Source organism: Ambystoma mexicanum, chromosome 7q (assembly GCF_040938575.1).
Source record: "Ambystoma mexicanum isolate Mex_15411 chromosome 7q, UKY_AmexF1_1, whole genome shotgun sequence".
NCBI classification, from domain to species: domain Eukaryota; kingdom Metazoa; phylum Chordata; class Amphibia; order Caudata; family Ambystomatidae; genus Ambystoma; species Ambystoma mexicanum.
Genome location: NC_090941.1, coordinates 785,796,139 through 785,817,429, shown reverse-complemented (window position 1 = coordinate 785,817,429; position 21,291 = coordinate 785,796,139).

Here is a 21,291-nt window from a genome sequence, read left to right as displayed (position 1 = left end):
GAGGCACCGGTGTTGGTGTGTGCTGTGATGTGGGGGGAAGGGAGGAAAGAATGTCTTGGGTTTTTGTGGTGAAGTGTGCTGCCAGGGCCGAGCAGAGGTCCTGGATGGGTGTAACAGAGGAAGAGGCTGCTGCAGGATTGGCCAGTTCCTTGCAGACTTTGAAAAGTTTGGCTGTGTTGTTTGATACCGTGGAGATGTGGGCCTGAATAAAGACTCTTTTCTTGGAGCAGATGCAGAGTCGATATTGCCTTCGAAGGAGGTGACAGGCCAGTTTGTCAGATGGTCCACCCAATGAATTCCATTTCTGCTCAGCTGCCCTGCACTTGTGTTTAAGGGCAGCCAGATTGGAGTCGTACCAAGAGTTGCAAAGGGGTGACAAAACACACACTGAGATGCTCAGGAGTACAAGGGGTGACAAAACATGCACTGATATGCTCAGGGGACATATGCTTCACAGTGTCATGGTTTTTCACCTGACTCTTTGGGGTCGTGCTTTCTCAAGTGCTCCACCGGAGGCATGGAATATCTTGCCTGCTACTCACCAATGTTTCTTCTGTTCTGGAAGCACTTTAAGACCCAATCTATTCAGTTCTGGCTACTTCAAAAAGTTCCAAGCACCACATCTACACCCAATGCCATTTCAAGGATATATTCAAGGATATATTCCCTCCAAAGCAGTCTATTGCATACCTCTGTCAAATTGGTCCAGAATTGATGTTTCATAGTCAAAATTGATTGATTGATTGATTGATTGATTTATTGATTGATTGATTTATTGAGCGCCTTACACCAAGGCGCTGTACAATGGAACAACAAATACAGAGAAATAATAACAATTAACATTGTGAGCAAGATAACAACTTGAATCATTCTACAAAACAGTGCAAAGAGCAATTCACTGAGAGGGGGGAAACGGAGTGGGAATAGGAGTGTTGAGGGGGGCAGGAGAAGGATAGAATAAGTGTAGGAGGGAGGGAGAAAGAATGTAATGGAAGAGGGGAAAGAGGAATTAAAAGAGGGGAGAAACGGGGGGAGTAGAGAGGGTAGGGGGGGCTTCAAGGTGGGGAATGGAGAAGGAGGGATTTAAGGGAAGTGTGAAATGAAGTGAGGGTAGAGGAAGAGCGGATTGGGAGGGGGAGAAAGTTCCAGTGCAGAGGAGCAGGAAGGTGGAAGGAGCGGAACCGGGAGGAAGCGCAGGGGGAAGGAGGTACAGTGAGAAGGAAGTGGTCAGCGGAACGAAGGGAGTGAGAGGGGGAGTAGAAGGAGAGAAGGGAGGAGAGATAAGGAGGAGCAAGACCATGGAGGTATTTGAAAACAAGGCAGAGAAAGTGGAATTTTAGTTGTAGGTGGAAAGGTAGCCAGCCAAGGTGAGAGAGCGAAGAGGAGATGGAGTCACGGGAGGTAAGGAGACAAAGGGTACGAATGGCAGAGTGGTATATGGATTTAAGAGGGGCAAGCTGATAAGAGGGAAGTCCAAAGATTAGAGAGGAGCAGTAGAAGAGGTGGAAAAAAATGAGCGAGGAGATTAGTAGTTTGGTTGCGTGGAATGTGAGAGAGGGGCGGATTTTGCGAATATTGTAGAGGTGGTATCGGCAGGTGCGGGAGGTGAGTGAAATGTGTTGCGAGAAGGAGAGAGAGGAGTCAAATAGAATGCCTAGATTGCGAGCATGGGTGGAGATCGGAGGGAGGAAAGTGGATAAAAGGGGGAGGAGAGGCAGGGGGAAGAGTATTAGGGGGAAGAAAAGGACTTCGGTTTTATCGGTGTTGAGGGAAAGAAAGCGGGAGGACATCCAGTGCTTGATGGCTGTGAGACAAGAGGAGAGTTTAAGATGGAGGTCAGGTGTGAAGGAGGAGAAAGAGAGAAAGAGTTGAGTATCATCAGCATAGAAATGATGGGAGATGCCAAAGGAGGAGATAACAGGGGCAATGAGGGAGGTGTAGAGAGAGAAGAGGAAAGGACCAAGTACAGAGCCTTGAGGAACACCGTAATTTAGAGGGAAGCGATTGAGGTGAGGTTGCCTTTGAGTGTGGATGAGGTGAAGGCTGTGATGATGAGACGGGTCCTGGATGAATGGCAGGAGAGGTGGGTAAATGGGGTGAAGGGCAGGTGGATGTTCGGTGTTCGTGGGAAAGTGTCGGTGAAGGTGGATGCAGGGAGTTCAGAATGGAGGAGGGGGGAGGAGGTGATGCTGAATCGGTTGAGGATAGGTCATGTGGGGCTGAATGACTGTCTATTTCGAATAGGGAAGCGTGAATCAAGGGACTGTGCAGTGTGTGGGGTACCTGAAACGGTGGGACATTTTTTGATTAGGTGTGAAAGACATGTTATGGAGAGAGACTTGATGAGGGTTCGATTGAATGCACTGGGAGTGGCTGAGCTGAGTGAGAAGATTATATTGGGAGGTGATGGGGAGGGAGGCAGGAGGAGGAGTAGTGTGATGTTGGGTTTTGTGAGGCAGACGGGGAGGTGGGAGGAGTTGTGAGCTTAAATAGAGTCAAACAATTAGTGGGTACGGTGCACATCATCCTATAGGATGGGGAAGCGCCTGCGTGGGTCCGCCCATGTTTCCGATAATTAAGAAGAAGAAGAAGGAGAGGTCTGGCCTCCCCATGAAACCGCAAAGGAACGGGCAGAAAGATAAGAGGATAGCCATTTTAGAACAGGGCCATTGAACCCAGAGGAGGAGAGAGTGAGGAGCAGGAGTGGGTGATTGACAGTGTCAAAAGCGGCAGAGAGATCAAGGAGAATAAGAATAGAGGATTGCTTAGCGTGACGAGCAGAGAGGAGTGAGTTGAGAATAGAGATGAGAGCAGTTTCAGTGGAATGTTTGGGACGGAAGCCAGATTGGAAAGGAGGAAGGAGAGAGGAAGTAGAGACAAAGGAAGAGAGTTGAGAGTAGGCAAGGTGTTCAAGGAGTTTAGAAAGGAAAGGCAGAAGAGAGATAGGTCTGTAGTTAGCAGTGAGCAGTGGATCAGCAGAGGGTTTCTTAAGAATAGGAATAATTGTTGCATGTTTGAAGGCAGAGGGAAAGGTAGATGAGGAGAGGCAGGAGTTGAAGAAAGTGGTAAGGTAAGGGATAATGAGAGGATAGATCTCAGGGATGAGAGCGGAGGGGAGAGGGTCAGAGGGGGCGGACGTGGGGTGGGCTTTGGAAAGAAGAAAGGAGACATCGGAAGGGGAAACAGCTGAGAAGACAGACATGATGGAAGAGGGAGGAGAGGGGGGAGGAGGAGGGAGGGAGTCAGAGAGGGGGTTAATTGTTTGTCTGAGTGTGTTGATTTTGGAGGAAAAGTAGTTGGCAAAATCAGAGGGAGAAAGTGTGGAATTGGATGAGGGATCAGGAGTGGGAGGAGATAGAAGGCGGGAAAGAGTTTGAAAAATCCGACGAGGATGGGAGGCTTGAGACTGAAGAAGGTTAGAGTAGTAGGAGGATTTGGCCGTTGCAAGACAATAGTTGTAAAGTGCGTGGTAGGAGAAGTAAGAGGATTGATTTGAAAACGAGGGAGCTTTGAGCCAGAGGCTCTCTTATCGTCTGAGAAGGCGTCGCATAGAGCGGAGATGGGAAGTAAGCCAGGGTTGAGAAGGTTTCTGAGTAGGGCGGAAGAGAGAAAGGGGGTAGAGATGGTCAAGGGTAGCGGTGATAGAGGATGAGAGGGAAGAGAGAGCGTCATCTGGAGAGAGTAGTGCAAAGTCTTGGAGAGATGGAAGAAAAGAAGAGCAAGTGTCGGAGAAGAAGGTAGTGTTGAAATCACGCAGGTCACGACGTGAGTAGATCGGAGGGAAGGGATTAGACTTAGTGGGGGTGAGAGAGGAGAAAGGGAGAACGAGAGTAAGGCATGGTCAGAGAGATAAACAGGAAGAGAAGAGACAGGGGAGGAGGGATAGGAGGAGTTAAAGATGAGGTCAAGAGTGGAACCAGAGGAGTGCATAGGGGATGAAGGAAGGGGGAGAGGAGGTAGGAATCAAGGATGGAGAGGAGGGGAGAAGATTGGGGGGGAGAGGGAAGATGAATATTAAAGTCACCAAGTACAGTTAGAGGAGAGGGGGAGGGAGAAATAAGTGAGAGGAGGTGATCTAGGTCATCAAAGAAGGAGGAGAGAGGACCAGGGGGACGATAGATGATCAGGAAGGAAATAGGGTGGGGAGAGGAGAATGACTTGAATAGGAATTCGAAGGAAGGGAAAGAGGGGAGAGTTGGGGAAGAAGAGGAGGAGATGTATTTGGAATGGTACAGGTGACCAACGCCACCACCACGGCCAGAGGGACGGGGGGTATGGAGGAAAGAGGAAGAGGAGGTCGTTAAGGAAGCGGGGACAGAGGTGTTATGAGGAGGAATCCAGGTTTCAGTAAGGCAGAGGAAATGAAGGTTGAGACGGAAGAATAGATCAAGGGTAGCCGCGGCTTTCTTACAGATGGATCTGGCGTTCCAGAGAGCAATGTTCATGAGGGGCACCTATTTTAGGCCCCTTTTCTGGTGGTGCGCAATGCAGTTTCTTAGACTTGGCTTATTGTAGCAAAGCCCTGAGGGAGCAAGCTAATTGGTTGATTGTCTTGTGATTTTGAGCACCTCCACTATCTTAAATAGTTTTTTTAAAGGTGCCACGTTTTCAAAATCTTTTTCAAGAATTGCACATACAGTAACCCATTATGTACATTTTCACATGCTTCTCAGTGGACTATTGAGTCCTTGGTTTCTATGGGTTGCGTCGGCATCGAGATGACTTGAAAATGCAGGTAAGCAGGTTGAACTGCCTAGAGTGCCAAAAGCAGCACTGCACATCCTGTGGTGGATCGAAATATGCCAGGCTCAAAACGCATTTTGCAATGAAAACAGGGATTCTGCGATGCTTTTGAGTTGCTGTGAGACCCAGTTCAGTTTCCCCAACGACAAGGTAAGTCCTTTTCTGTACTTTCCAGCCAGAAAAAGTTGTAGAGATCACTTGCAGGGTTTTGCCAACTTCAGTAAGCAGGTTCCTGGGCACCAGTGCCAGACAGCAGGTCATCCCAAATGTTCCCTCTTCTTTGGAGCTCTCTGTCTTCACCTTTAAAACAGATGACATTGGAGCAGACTGTTCCAGATTTATACTTCTTGTTTCAGAATCTAAAGATGAATCAACTAAGGGGGGGTAACACCCTTATATAGGCAATATGTCACAGTTGATTGGTTCCCTTATAGCCTTCTGTAAGGGATCCAATCATGGCTGCTATGACAAATGTCCTCTGCCCTGTGATGTCATACTCAAAGGGTTCTAAAAACAGGATGTGGGTTGTGGCCAGGAAGTGTGACTAGCCTGAGCAAGATCCATGGTGGTGGAACCCTTCAGTGGACTGTACTTCTCCCCTAGGCTATACTAACTTTTCCCACTTCAAAGAGTCTGTGATAATCAGCACCTTGGAAAGGAGTACTTATTGTATTCTTGCAGGCATACCTTTGAAAAGCATTGTCCCCAGTAAACCAGTCCATGTTGATTTCCTGTACTGGAGAGGAGGTGGAACCCATTCCAAGACTATCAAAGGCAAAATATTCCTGCCTTCCACCAGATGGTGTCTGGGTGTCACCCAGGCCAGACAAACTGAATCCATACAAGCCTGCCATGGATGAGGCACTGGTCACCACGTTGACAATTACATGACATAACATAGCTTGTGGCTGTATAAATGTTTCATCTAAGGAGTCACCTTACTTGGCATGGCTTATATTTTAAGTTTACTGTGCCATCAGGCCTTTAAGATATATGGTTATGACTTTGGGAAAGAGGTGTTTTGACTACAGAATCAATCCTCTTAGAACAGTGGGTATCAGCAGGCTGCACTGAGGAATGCACACGTGAACTTTGAAAGTACTCCGCTGCCACTGCAAAGCTGTTGTCAGAAGACAGTCCCAGCAAAGTCACAACATTAAAGAAAGTGAGTCTGATTAGCAGAACCCACCTTCAGAGTCAGAATCAGAGTCAGAATTAAACACATTATTTTACACATTATTTTATGTAATTCAAAGTCACAAATCAAAAAAAGTTCATGCTTACCCGCCATCACAGATGGCCATTCTGTCGTAACTTTCCACTTGAGACAGGTTTCATGATTCTTCTTGGACAAAGCCAGCATGACAGTTTCTGTGTAGTGTTGTTGACTTAGCATATATCTGAGTTTTTCATGTGCTTTACAGAACTGACGGCAGATTGTATGGTCCTCTTTACCAAATTAATTTTAAATTATCTTTTTAAATATTTCTAGTGGGAAACTACCCCAAACCTTCAAATATAATTAATGTGTGCTCTTTATGGCCAATTGTGCGAAATGCTATGCCCCCCACTTGAACAATTTATTAGCCACCAATAATTTACTAACATTCCTGTGATCTTTCTTTGTCCCTTTGCTTTTGATGATGCATCTGAAATGGTGGTTGCCTTGCAAGAGCTGTTCATTTGGAGTGTGCCAAATTGAGGGTTGGGAGCATTGTTGAATGTGCTGCAGATACTGTCAAGCTGTCGAATTTCATTCCCTGCTAAACCTGTTATGGTTCTCGTGCCCCTGGTATGATAGGGTGGGTTAAAGTGAACAGTACAGGCGCCAACAGCATTTACCCAGCATGCATCCATGTCACCGCCCACTTAATGCAAACCTCAGAGGTTTCTTAATGCTGCAGGTTGTTGGTGGATGCAATGCAGGCTCATGCAGCTTTTGAGGTGCTTGCACACTGCACCCATTCTCTTGCTGACTGCACACATACTCATGAATGCCAGGCACCATAAACCATGCAGCAAGACTTAGCCAAACAGAAGAACCTAATTGAGGATGCAGAGAGGCAAACTACCTTTCATCACCCCTGTCAATGGCGTGCATGTTCCAATCTCAGCCTTTGCACGTTCAGGTGATTTGGGAGTAAATTTGAGCATGTGTGTGCCCCAAATATTCCTAATTGCCAAATCAATGCAGAAAAATGCATATTTATGCAGAATAGTCTACTGACACTGGGCCTTACCACGAGTTGGACGGGAGCCCTTAAACCCGGTGGTAACTGAATTAGTGCTGCTAATACCGCTCTGCCAGATTACGACTCGGTGCAAATAATGTCATACACAAAAATGTACCGGTGCTATTACAGCCGGTGCTAATAGCGCTGAGAACACAAAGTGCAAATACAACCATATCACAAGTGCATGTACAACGGTATTAGCGCTGAAAACCAGCGCTAATACAGCCAAAAAATACCTCCAGCTGGAGGTAAATGAACCCAGGTGCCAGAAATTAAGCCATAGATGCACACAATGGACACCAGAGTGCTACATAAGACACACCCAGGCCCCAAACACTGTTTCCAATGCCATGCTGCCATTATTAGCTGCAAGCTGGGACAGGCAGCTGCTCATATGGCACCTGGACCTTGAGATGCAGGCATACCAGGCCAGGGCACGGGGCGTACAAGAATGGTCCAAGCAAGGTGAGGGCCCATCCCCAGGGTCAGGCCAGCACCCTGGGCCCTCAACAATACCCAGTTGGTTACTGAGTACTGCCTCAATGGGTAGACCATCACTGAGCTGCTGGCCACAATCTAGGAAGACATAGGGATCAGGATCAATATCCGTAGAGCTGTGCCCCCACTGGTGAAGCTGGTGGCAGTCCTGATGACAGGCACCTTCCAGCACTCTGTGGCCATGAGGCATGGAATGGCACAGCCCACATTCTGTGCAGTCCTGCGGCAGGTGCTGAATGCCCTACTGTGCCATGTCAACCAACATATTGCACTGCCCACCACCCAGGCCAAGGTCAATGATATGAAGGCAAGGTTCTATGCCACCGCACAACTGGCTAATGTCATAGCAGCCATTGACTGCACCCATGTTGCATTGGTGGCCCAACAGGCCCATGAGGTCATATACAGGAACCGGAAGCACTACTGTGTGAGGGTATCAAACCCCCAAACTCCTCAAACTGAGCACAGATAACATGATAGGTTGATAAATGGTTGCAGTATTGCAAAAATCAGAATTACAGTGTTTTTGAAGATAAAAGGGTGCATGTGGGACGACATATATTTTTGGGGTCAGAATGAATCAGAAAGTGAAGGGTGCCTCAGGTAATACACACACACATCATGAATATGTAAAAATATATTCTGGAAGCTGGATAGAAAATAAGTTATGCTCAAAAGTAAATTGATTTACCATTTGGTAGCGAGCTGAACAGGCTGAGATATATTCAAAAATGGATGCCAAATACAAAATGGCATCATGAGACCAGGTGTGCAAAGCCCTGACTCATGCAGACAATTAATATTCTTTGGCAGCAGTTCACTGTAGATAGGCAGGTATGGGATGGTATAGTTAGACATTTTGGCAAGGAAAGCAGACATGATTGATAGTAAATCAGATAAGGGCATGAGAAGCTACCAATTAGTACAGGTCAGCTGCTTACTTGGCAACAATTAAAATGAGCTCATGAAGTTTTTCACAGTATGAGCTGCTAATTAAACTTGGTAGGACCTCAAAGCAGATAAGGATTGGTTCTTGGCAGGAGTTAATGGATGTGTAATTATGTTGGGCCTAAAATAAGCTTATCAGTTTATGTATCAGTCAGCTGGTGCTTGCCAAAATTAGATAACCTGGGCTTTGTAAGTAACAGATATGCCAACCAATCAAAGATAGGGAGGGCTTTTATTTTGGCTAAAAGATCCAATTAGAGAAGTATCCTGAATTTGCATGAAAGTATTGCGTCATTGAAAAAGGCCTATAAAAGCAAGCTGATTGTAGGAGCTCTGTGTGCCTTCCAGTATGTCTTTTTGAACCTGTATTAAAGATGACTGTGGACCTATACCTGGACATTCGTTCCTTTGTTCTTGTCTTAGTGCCATAGCCCAGAGATGCCAAAAGCTGATAAAGTGCAGAGGGTCCACCTTTACATATGGTGACCATACAAAGGGACCCCAAAGATCTTTAAGGGACAAGAACCCAGTCTTATGCTGACATGCTGACAGAGATGGGGAGATGCCCAAGGAAAGTGACAGGGTAAGTAAATGAATCTGCAGTGTGCCCTCATTTTGCCAGAGGAGGTTGTCCCATGGCTGTCAGGATGATGATGGCACACTTTGACATCTGTGGATTATGGTATGTATTGTATGGGACAGAGGCAAAGGAAAAAAATAATATGTTATGTATATATTAACGAGGTGTATAACAGTAACAGGGGATTGTTTAGAAAAAACAAAGTGTTTTAAGTGAAAGTAAGACGAGGATTGTCTTTATGTATGAATAGGAGAGCCCATGATTCCTACCTAAAGGCAGGTCTAGAAGAAGTAATTTCAAACCCCAATCGGGGTATAAATAGGCGGCACATAAACAGGTTTATAATAGGTAATGACTTACACTCCAATTGGAGTATTTTTATGGGCAGAGATAAAGCAAAGAGCGCTGAGGATTAATGTGAAGAGTTGACTTGTCTGTCTGTCTGTTTATGTGTCTGTTTTAAATTAAGGTGTCAAAGAGTGAGAGTGAGTTGTACAAAGTTGAGATAAAGTCAAGAAATTACATTATTTATTTATGGGAGGTGATTTGCACCAACCCAGATAGATATAGACAGAAAGTAGTGAAAAAAAGATAGAGGTTTGAGAAAACCACTGATGGAGTGCGCTCACTTTTTGTTGTCTGAGATGTTATGAAGAAAAGAAAAGAAGAAGAAATAATAAAAAAGAAGTCAAAATGTGACTGATTTGCACCCTTAAGATGGGTGGGTGATGGTAGCTATTGGGTTAATTTTTATATACCTACATAGATGACAGCCTTAGAAAGCCAAAAATCTTTGAACAATATAAAATCTCCAAGCGCATAAAACCAACAAAGGAAAGATAAGGCATGACATGTAAGAGAAATTAGTTTTGCTTCAAAAAAGGAAATCACAGTTACAAAAAAGGGAAAAAAGGGGTTTTAAAATAAGTTGACAATAACACCAACACTAGATTCCCCTCCTCTGTGAGAAAGTGAAGGGAATGTGATATATGACATACACAGAGTTATAAGCAATTTTGTATGCGATGTGCACAGTTGGCGGAAAGCTAGCACTGACATACACAAGTGAAATATGTTCAAATCCGTGCTGCTGGGAGCAGCCATGATTTCTTTTCAAACCAAGAGATAACAGTGATGCTGCCAAAAGAATGATTATACGTTGTGGGGAAAAAAACAAAGTTGTTTAATAGTTAGAAACAGAGATAGTCCTGTGAAGTTAATGCAGTTGAATCAGTTTGCACAGAGAAGTAGCAATATGCTGTTGACAATTATTTCTTTTATAATTCACTAGCAGAGCTATGGGCAAAAAATTAGGAAAACATGTATCTGTATTTTATATTGTAAAAAGAGAATATATAAAGAATCATGGAAATATGATTAAACAAGTAACAATTAGTAGGATTTAAGCTAATATATGTATAAGCATGCAAGGAAAATGTTTAGTGATTCATTGGTGTAGTTTTGAAAAAATGTGGTTTTTTTGGGTACTTTGCTGAAAATGAGTCAGGGCTGACCCTGACTCTCATGGAAAAATAGAGTTGAACCCGGACCCCTTCAATTAATTTGTTCTGTTTTGGGGGTTTTATGATATATATATATATATATATATATATATATATATATATATATATATATACCCTGATTGGCCTGACTTCTAAGAATAAGGAGTCCACTATTTAGGGGTTTTGCTAGGTTTGTTAAATGAAAATATATTTAGGAATAAGTACAAGCAGACTGAGCACAATATGAATTATTATTATGCATGATGAAGTGATTTAGGTAAACATCTTTGTCATGATAGGCTTATAAGGAGGGGGACTGAGACAGGTACACAAACACATGCATGCACACATGCACACACACATGCACACACACACATACATACACATGCATACACGCATATGCACACACACACACATTCACACACATACACATGCACACACACACACAAGCACACATGCATACACACCTACACACACACACACACACACACATGCATACACGCATGCACACATGAACACACACATACACACATGCATGCACACATGCACACACACACATGCACAGACATTTCACATGCACACACACATGCATACACACACACACACACATACACACACATGTACACATGATTTTGTGGAAATACAGGCAATCAATTGATTGCAGGCTCAATGCACACAAAAAAGGAAGATGAGGACCCACCTTCTTATATTCAGGAGCACTGAACTCTTGAAGCGTGCAAGCCGAGGTGATAAACAGTGGAGGTATTTTATCATATTTTATGTCAGGATTGTCAGGGCAGGTACAGAGGTGTTTAAGAAGCAAGTAGGAATGGAAGTGAAACCGTAACCTGAGGTACAGTCGACTATAGTACATTACTATTGGCTGTTACAGGAGAAGAATAAAAAGAAAAATGATGCTAGGAAAATTAAGCAAGCCAAGTTAGTACTGAAAAGATTGTCAAAATATGCCATAGAAGGGGAGGTATTGACAAGTGGAGAAGGACTCGGACTACAACTACCAGTGGGTGCATCACAGGTGAATAATCAGCACCGGATGGGCCAAGGAGCGAATGGATTTGTGCCTCAAGACAGAGGAATGGGAAATGGAGGAAAGGTGGTTTTTCAGAATACTCAAAGTGGTTTCCAGAACATATAGAATGGGAATCAGAATATGCAAGGAGGGTTTAACCAGGGGGGACTTGTTAGACTGGGTCCTCCTGTATATTGGATATGTGGGATGACAGGGCACATTGCACGCACATTCGGGAGCCAAGGATATGTACAAAATGGGCAATTCTCAAAAGGGGGGACAGCTTATCCTCCAGAATATAGATCCCGCACTGGGGAAGGGTTCGCCCAGGATCAGACATCGTATGAGACTCAAGCGCTGAGAGTGCAACAGGTACAGCAGCTAGAGCAAGTGCTAATGAATTCACTGCAGGGGCAGTTGTAACAAGCCCTTATGCCGATTTACTGATATGTAAATACAGAACAGGTATTGACACCCAGAATAGGAGGTGCCACTGTAGTAAGAGGAATTCGTTTCACAGGAACATGATTATGCATGCACCCACAATAGGACAACTCACAGGACGACTTAATGTGTTCAGAATTATCAATGATATTAGGCCCGCAAGAGGAGCCAAGGGTTAATGTGACGGTAGGAGGGGAAACCTTTGCTTTAATAAGTAGACACTGGGACTGCACGTCCATGAACGAAGGAGGAAAGGTGTCCAATGGTGAGAATTGGCATGGGTGATCAGGTTTTTTTTTTGGAGCTACGAGTTGAGTTCCTTTTGTTGAGGAATTACCAGTCTCTGTGGGAGAGTGTGACATGACTGATCCTTTGTTATATTTACGATAAACACCAGTTCATATTTTGGGAACAGATTTAATGACAAAACTTAACATGATGATTTTATTTATAGACCAGGTAATAGTGTGTTACACTTTTGGAATGCACTATTTCAACACAGCAAATTTATACTGGCATTCACAGGGCAAATGGCTCTGCAAGTTGTTTCAGTGGAGCCAGAGGTTTTTATTATCCTGTGGTGAGCATTCTATTAACATGGCTATCTGGCTTAGTGGGGAGGACTGTGAGGATACCTGACGAGTTTTTGCTCAGACAATAGATATCTATGGACAAAGAGGGGGGGGCATATAATCCCTCTAGAGTTGAAAGCAGCCATAGTGCAAAGAAAATAGAAATGATTGAAGGAATGGACAATGAGAGTGGACCATGGAGGACAGTCATAGCTCTCAAGGAAGGGTCTAGGTTGATTGATGTCACTGATGATGACATATTTAGAAAGAACTCAGTAGATGATGAAGTGGTGTTTCTTTAGGAGCATCACACGCTGAAAGAGAAAAGGGAAATCTTACAGCGTGTGGCAATGATGCAGCAGCGATCAGTACATTTTCAGTTAGACTTGGAGAGAGTGGCAACTGTCCTATGGACCACAGGCCCTTATGACATGGTCTAGTGAAACGGATAGGGGAACAAAATAAAAGTACACATATGTAAGGGATTATAAATATGTAAAAATTGAGAGGTTTGCATTGTAATCAGACTAATGTAAGATAATCATAAATAGATAATGATAAAAGCGCAGAAGTAAGAAGTTAAAAACTAAAGGATTGATGACAATTCAGGGGGTGAAATAAATAAAAGAATGATTGACGGAATTAATGGATATTAAAGCAGCAAAAGACACACGTGAATAAAAGGTGCAAATAAAGGAACAAAGGATAACATTATGAGACAAGGGTGATGGAGGAAAGTCTGGATAAGATATCCAGATTTTCAAACAATAAGCACAAAGGTAGGTATAAGTGAACAAGTAGAAAATGAAAAGGTAAGTATCAAGTTGACACACCAAGTGTGTGAACAAACTATTGATCATTATTAGGAGTAAGCGGACCCAAGTGAGTACAGAAGAAAGGCAGTAAGGTATAGTCTTTCAAATAGATGGCATTTTCCCGAGAAAGGTGCAAACAAGTGTGAGCGTAGAATAGCATAAGATATACAAGTATGGCCATATCTAAAGACGAGGATGAAGAAGACTTTGGATAGAAGTTGGAGTGACCTTTTTGTAATTCTGGTAACAGAGAACTGCCGAATAGGTGCATTTGGCAAATGCATAACGTTTTGAGGATACGTTCCCACGCCATCAGCAGGAGGACTTCAAAAGTACAGAGAAAATGTTCAGCATAGCAGGAAAGATTAAAACACAGGACACGTATAGAAAGGTGGAAGCAATTTAAATGTGCACCGTGGGCCTCATTACGAGAATGGAGGTAGCCATGGAGCTATTAGCTCCATGGCTGCCTCCGTTCCGGGCTCCATTACCGGGTTCCTGCAATGGGGAGTTACCGGGTTACTCCGACATAAGAGGACCCGGTAATTCCCCCTTGCAGGAACCCATACCCAATCCCATTTGAGCCCCCATAGGGCTCACTGGGAATGGGGAGGGAGGTAATAACGGGCAGATTACATCTGGCCCGTTATTGCCTCCGTCTTCCCCTGGCCGGAAAGCACGCCTGGGAAGCTCGTAATCGGTGCTCCCGGAATGAAGGGGGCCGGTCCCGTACCGGCCCTCTTCATTATGGGAGCGCAAGCCTTATAATGAGGCCGTGTCTTTGGGGACAGAAAAGTAGGCCTACGTTTCAGTGGGCTGAGAGTATCAAGAGATGACCTCAGTAAACATTTTTGATCAAAAGGAAAGTGCAAAGTTGCACCTTGAGGAACAAACTGATCGATTTGCCAAAAATGATGAAATTACTTTTGCCTCTATTTCAGTTTTCTACAGGAAGCAGGAACCCATACCAGCGTCTTCTTCTTCTTCAGCTACGGATGCACCAAGAAGAAAGAACACATCCTTTTTTCGAACAAATGTTTTGAATTTGTCATAGTGTCTGTTTTGTCATTTATTATTTTATTATAAGTAGGAGACTGCATGACTCTTTGGTTTAAGAATGTCAACCAAAGATTAAATGCTTCCTTTAGTGCACTATGTAGTTGTTGGAAAAAAAGAGCCCATGAGAAAATAGGGCAATGGCAGGAAAGAGCCAAAGATGCATATGCTTCATGTCATAGCCACAATCAGGTATCAGCCAATATGAAGAAGCAGCCATTCTATTATATTAGAAAAAGAGAAAATGCAGTAGAGATTGTTTAGGAGGCAGGAGTATTTAAAAAAACACATAGGTATTTTAAGGGTTGGGATTGCGGAGGCAGTACTGATGATAAAGATATACATAATTTTATAATACAGATGGAGGAGAGATACCTACACACCAGGCGATTGACGGCAACCGATCCTGTGAGAAAAACCCAGTATGAAAAGGTTTTCAAGAGACCCAGCCAGATGCCCAGTTGCAACTGCTTTTGTTAAAAGTTTGTCCCTATTGTAAAAGTATATTTTGTATGAACATCGCCTGATAGTATACCTTGGCCTAAACACATTCACATCGCACTGTAAATCACATTGGAATGAACCTGAAATAAGCTGACTACGCTGCCATTTTAAGTTATCCGCCATTTTGATTAACTCCTTCTTTCTGTCCCATGTTAGAAATTGTGTTTTTGGCTCCAGCAGAGCAAAATGAACTTTGTACTGTGTCAATGTAGATAAGCATGCTGAAGCTGCTAAGGTGGATTGTTTGTCCAGTACTAAGGATACCTTAGAGTTAAAAAGGAGCCGTGCTAATCAGTTATTTAGATGCCATCTGTGCCAACAGTGTCTTCCCCGTTCAAATACCAAAACAGAATGATGAATAACTGAACATGTGCCTTTGCAGAAATCTTTGTTTTCGCTCCTTGAAACTAAGCTGACTTTAAACTTAAGAACAAATGGTAGATAAATATAAGTAAATTAAAGAAGGACTGTTACCTTTGTGTCCAATGTTTGAAAAACATATGAAGTGTTTAACAGAATACAACGGCTATTCAAAGAATGTTTGAACATGTATTAGTTATGTGGAAAGGCTATGTACCCTAGGTAAATGTATGGCACGAAGTGTGGTTGGACGAAAAATGTATAAATACTCATGGTTTTGAAATGGCCAGCACTCTCTCATCTCACGGTGTCTGTTTGCACATATTGCGGGGTGTTGAGAGCCAGACAGCTGTCTGCTAAATAAAGTGTACCTGTACCTTAGTACTCGTGACTGGCATATTCCTATTATGTGGTATTAAGCCTCAATATTCTTTTTAATCTTTCAGATGGCGCCCGAATAGGGACCCTCAGGATTGATGTCACATCGCTAGACGAAGACGAACCTGCCTGACCGGGATTGGAGAGCGACAGGGGCCCCTGCAAAGTGAGACGTTATTCCTCTGCAGTACTGCACGCCCGATCCCTGGACGGTGAGCAGCGTTTAGTAGGACATCATGATGAGGGTCCCCATATCGAGGCCTGTTTTGCGAAAACGCCAGCTGCAATGATTTGTAATCCGATCGGACCCCTTCGAAATTTGAAATCAGGTGAGTCGTGCCCCGATTCTTAACAGTTCTGATATTGGTTGCAGTTTTGTTTTTGCAAATACAAACAATGCCAGGTGTTAGGCAGAAACCTGTGCAGTTCCCTTAGGGACCACTGCAAAAGGCTTAAGACTACAGGTGTTGGCTGTAAACCCAATTGGTAGCAGTCTGTACTACCCAGATTTACCTGGTAGCTGTGGCTGAGCAGCCAGACTTCTCTCAAGAAGAGTTAGACAGTATATAGAGTATACAAGATAGGTACTAAAATACAGTAGCACAAGCAAACACTGACCAGAGCTTTGGTATCAAAGTATAGAATTATTTATTTAAAGACACACTTAGAAACACTCCAGCACTATTATTGTAAGCAAGTTCAAAACACAGTCACTATTAATATATATACATCCCTTATTCCTTATTAGACAAGTCTTAGTTACCACCACTTATTTTCAGACAGAGGTGAGCGCTTAACTAAAGATGGCACTCCAATAAGTTATCAAAAAAAGGGAGGGAAAAGGCAGAAATTAGAAAAGCACACAACACAATACTTTAGAAGCACTCAGCAAGGCAGGAAAGTCAAAGTCTACTTGTGAGCAAAAAGTTCAGAGGCCCGGCTCCCTCTGAGAGAGAGTAGAACACCAGTGCGCCCAAGATCACACAGTTTAAAAGGCTTCAAATGTCTTGCAGAGAGTTTAAAAAGGAATCAGTTCAGCTCAGAAAAGTACAGTTAGCCAGCCTAGGCCCAACCCAAGTGGTAAGTTGAGGATTTACGAGACACCCCACACAGACCGTTGCGAGGTTGGCCAGGCGGACAAAGTACCTTCAAAGTGGGGAGAATCCTCCAGCGGGGCAGTTGTTCCTGGCAGTGAGTGCAAGCCATGGCATCATCCAGAGGAAGAGAAGATCTCAACGTGGAGGAAAGCTGAAGGTCGTTGCACTGCCAGGGAAGAAACCAGCCGCGGAGTTCTCTGGTTAAAAGGTACTACCCTTTTATTTGCGGTAGTGGTAAAACGGGGTATCCCGGTTGCCGGGGTGCTTGGCATGGGCAAGGCGGCCACGAGATGATCCGGGAAGGCGAAAAGGCAGGCAAACTGGTTATCCCCACCAATCAAAGGAAGAAGACTCTTCGGGATGAAGATCTCCTCTGTCGTTGGAAGAAGTGGTGAGTCGGTTCAGCAGGGCTCCACCGGTGGTGTCATCATTGCAGGTCGGCTCAGCTTCTCCCTCTTCGGATTCTATGGTCCTGTGGCAACGTTTGAAGTCCCAGTCCCCAAAGCCCTGCTTTTATGCAGAAAATCCCATTCATCAGTCCTAGCTGTCACTCAAACATGCTAAGTGGTTAGCCGGGAGGCTCACCACTGGGCCAATCACACAAGAGTGCGACTTGAGTTGCCGAGGCAACTCAGTCCAGGGTGCCTAAACCCCCCTCCCACACAGGAAGGCTCTCACCTGGGTTTGAGTAGTAGGTGTTGTCCAATTTTGCACAGCTTCAATCTTGCTGAGCAAAGGCCTTATTTCTCCACCTCCTACCTCATGCCCAAGGTAGACCACCTTACTCTGACCAATCTGGCATTTACTTGCCTTTATGGTCAGATTGGCCTGTCCAAGAGCCTGCAAAACATGTCCTAGGTGGTTAACATGCTCTTCCCGGGATGAATACTGCAATGTCATCCAAGTATGCCATGCAGAAGTCCTCCATCCCAGCCAGAACTTGATTTACCATCCTTTGGAATGTTGCAGGTGCATTTTTCAGCCCAAAAGGCATAACCTTAAATTGGTATAAGCCAACTGGGGTAGAAAATGCAGTTTTCTCCTTGGCATGGTCTGTCAGGGCTATTTGCCAATAGCCTGACGTAAGGTCAAATGTGCTGAAGAACTTGGCTGAACCAAGTCTATCCACCAACTCATCTGTCCTTGGCAAAGGGTGGGCATCAGTCTTGGCGACTGCATTAAGAGCTCTATAGTCCACACAGAATCTCAATTCTTTGGATCCTGCCTTTGGTACTAACACCACTGGGCTAGACCATGGACTAGTAGAGGGCTCTATTACCCCGAGATCAAACATCTTCTTGACCTCCCCTTTGATGTGGGTCCTTACATTTTCTGACATTCTATATCCTCTGCTTTTGACTGGCAGACAGTCACCAGTGAGTATATCATGCTGGCCCCAAGGGGTCAAGCCTGGTGAAAGTGAGAACAAGGAGACAAACTGATTTAATAAAGATTTGCACTCTTCTTGTTGCTCAGGTGTCAGATTTGAAGAGAGATTTACTCCTTCAATCTTTTCATCCAAGGGTAAGCCTCTGAGGAGATCAGGGAGAGCTCCACTCTTTTCTTCCTCTTCTGTTGAAGCTAGAAGCAAGGCTCCTACTTCAGGCCTGGAGACATATGCTTTTAGTCGGTTGGTGTGGAAGACTCTGAGAGCCTCCTTGGGATTGCCCAAGTCCACCAGATAGTTCACCTCTCCAAGTTTACCCACAACCTTGAAGGGTCCCATCCATTTATTTTGCAAGGCCCTCTGCCTTGTGGGGATCATAACTAGAAGTAGCTGGTCTTGAGTGAACTGAACCATGTTAGCCTTTTGGTCATGCCAATGTTTGACCAAAGCTTGCTCAGCTTTCAGGTTATCACTAGCTTCTGCCATCATGTGTGACATTCTCCTCCGGAGTCCTATCACATAGTCAGTCACTCTGACTGGCTTGGGGGAAGGAGCACTCTCTAACCCCTCCTTAATCAGGGCCAATGGACCTCTGACTGTATGGCCATAAAGAAGTTCAAAGGGAGAATATCCTACTTCCTCCTGAGGGATTTCTCTATAAGCAAAGAAAAGGCATGGCAATAGGAGGTCCCACTTTCTTTTAAGGGGATCTTCTAAAGTGTAACGCTCACCTGATTCCCGCAGAGGCGCCGGTCTTGACTGGGTGAATGCCGTATCTTCAAAGGTGATGTGTAACACACGGTTGGCTCTTTGGGCTGGACCTCTGTGCACTGTATGTCTAACTCAAAGAGTAAGATGTCTTAGGTAAGTGAACGCCGAGCTCTCCATCTGCCTCGGGGCAGGGTGCCGTAACCAGTTTCTTCACTGGATAAGGGTGCAGGCCTCTTGACCTCAGACGACTGCTGTCCGTCGTTAACTGCACGAACGGTAAGTTCTGGGCACTTCAAATGTCTTAAAAGTCTTTTGTAATGATATCTCTTGTTTTGCAGGGTTCCGGCGATGGCGGATGGCGGGCTGATGAGAGTTGAGGATCGAACCCGCGTGAGGAATAGTAGCGCCTGAAAGCACGTAAGTAAGCGCTTGTAGCCTGCTTCACGATGCGCACTAACTGTCCCTTTTATCTTGCAGGTACAAGTTCGGAGCTTTAGAGAAGCTGAAGGGTGCTGGAATACCCACTGGATTCGGCGTGGGAAGGAGTAATGGCACGTGAGTAATAAAGTTGCCCAATGTCTTTAAATGCACCTTCTTTTGTCTTTCAGATGCCGGATGCAGCGCCGAAGGCCTCCGGAGCGTGCGAAGAGCTGGTAAGCTTTTGTCTTTCAGATGCCGGAATGCAGTGCGAAGACCTCCGGAGCATGCGAAGAGTAGGTAAGCCTTTGTCTTTCAGATGCCGGAATGCAGCGTGAGGCGTTGGTGACAGCCGATGGACCAGGTAAGAGATGCGCTGCCACTGAAGACCGTAGTGCTAACCTGTTCTTTCTTTGTCTTTACAGGTGCTGCTGAAGACTGGATTCCAGGATGGTAAGCCTTTGTTCCCTTAGGCCCAGGATCAGAAGCAGAAGACACGATGAGCGTTCTGCTGCAGAGAATGCAGAATAACGCAAAGCAAGATTCATCCATCGGGTGTGGTTTAAATAGCCTCCTGTAGTGCTTAGGTGTCTCCTTCCACAGCCACGCCTAAGAAAAGAGTTCCTGCTTTCCAGAAGAGTTCCAGTGTTCTGAACCTAGGGAGTGGCTCCTGCCCCACCCAACAGGAAAAGTAGTCCCAAACAGAAGAGGATCAGGGGTTCAACTGGCAGGTAAGTAAGCAGCATGGTCTGCTGCAGGTAAGCATTATGAGCCCGGCGCTTCCAGCGCTGGGACTGGGCATCTTTATGAGCCTGGTGCCACTGGCGCCAGGACAGGGTCCAAAAGGTCCCAATTGGGACTGGCTGGCACTCGGAACCGGGGTTATGGGTCTGCTTCCAAGGGAGTCGGGCAAGTCCTGATCTTTTGGAAGCAGAGATCATGACAGCACCCCCCCTCAAGGCCCCTCCCAAACCGGGCTTCTCCGGGGGTTTGGGCTTGTTAGGAAATGTTCGATGAAATCTTTTGATTAGACGAGGCGCGTGGACATATTCTGCAGGTTCCCAGGATCTTTCTTGGGGACCGTAGCCTTTCCAGTCAATCAGGTAAAATAGTTTAGATTTGGAGATCTTGGAATCCAGGATGCTTTTGACTTCAAACTCGAGTTCTCCATCAACTAGAATAGGTTTTGGAGATGTAGTTAGTCGGGTTTGAGGTTGCACGGGTTTTAATAGAGAGACGTGGAAGACCGGATGTATCTTCATGTGAGGGGGCAAGTCCAACTTGACCGCTACTGGATTTACTATGGTAGTGATGGAATAGGGACCAAGGTATCTTGGGTTGAATGTGCGTGGTCCTTTTAGAGGTAGATATTTGGTGGATAACCAGACTTGATCTCCTACTTGATATTGGGGGGCTTCCTTCCGATGTTGGTCTGCTCCTTTCTTGTATTGTTCTTTAGCCCTTTGAAGGTGAGAAACGGCTTCCTTAAAGGCTTGGGTGATTGTAGAATGCAGGTGGTCTACTGCTGGTGTTCCAAGATCTTGGAGTGGATCCAACTCCGAGGTTCGAGGGTGACTACCGTATAAAAGAAAAAATGGGGTCTTCCCAGTTCCCGAGTGGACAGAGTTATTGTAGGCATATTCGGCTATCCAAAGGATATCTTTCCAAGTTTTTTCAGTTTGTTGTAGCATGCAGCGCAAATACTGTTCCATAGTTTGATTGGTCCTCTCGGTTTGTCCGTCGGTTTGAGGGTGGTGGCTGGTCGAAAGTCTCACATCAATTTGAGCCGACCGACAGCAACTTCGCCAAAAATGAGAAATAAATTGACTACCTCGATCCGAAATTAGAACTGATGGAAAACCGTGCAGTCGGACGATGTTTTCGAGAAATTCTCGGGCCAGAGTTGCTGCTGTTGGTAAGCCTTTGAGTGGAATGAAATGCGCCATCTTGGAGAATAGGTCCACGATTACTAGGATCGTATTGTATCCGGAGCATGGAGGTAGATCAGTGATGAA